The sequence below is a fragment of the Chrysochloris asiatica genome, unplaced genomic scaffold (genome assembly GCF_000296735.1).
Source record: "Chrysochloris asiatica unplaced genomic scaffold, ChrAsi1.0 scaffold00083, whole genome shotgun sequence".
Classification (NCBI taxonomy): domain Eukaryota; kingdom Metazoa; phylum Chordata; class Mammalia; order Afrosoricida; family Chrysochloridae; genus Chrysochloris; species Chrysochloris asiatica.
Window position 1 is genome coordinate 9,862,605 of NW_006408601.1, and position 516 is coordinate 9,863,120.

The following is a 516-nucleotide window of genomic DNA, read 5'->3' on the forward strand; positions in this document are numbered from 1 at the left end:
TGAATGATGCAGAAAGCATCAAGAGAAGATGGAAGGAATACACAGTCACTATACCAAAAGGAAATGGTTACTGTTCAACCATTTCAAGAGGTAGCATATGATCAAGAGCCAATGATACTAAAGGAGAAGTCCAAGGTGCATTGAAGGAATTGGCAAAGAACAAGGCAACAGGGATTGATGGAATAAAAATTGAAATCCTTCAAGAAAGTGAGGTGGCATTCAAGACACTCACTCATCTATGCCAAGAAATTTGGAAGACAACGATCTGGCTGACTGATTGGAAGAGATCCATATTTGTGCCCATTCCAAAGAAAGTGACCCAGTGGAATGCGAAATCATCGGACAATCAAAATTTCTTTGATATCCCATGCAAATAAAGTTTTGCTAACGGTAATACAGAAACGGTTACAATCATACATTGACAGAGAACTTCCAGAGGTTCAAGCTGTATTCAGAAGAGGCCGTGGAATGAGGGATATCATTGCTGATGTCCGATGGATCTTGGCTGAAAGCAGA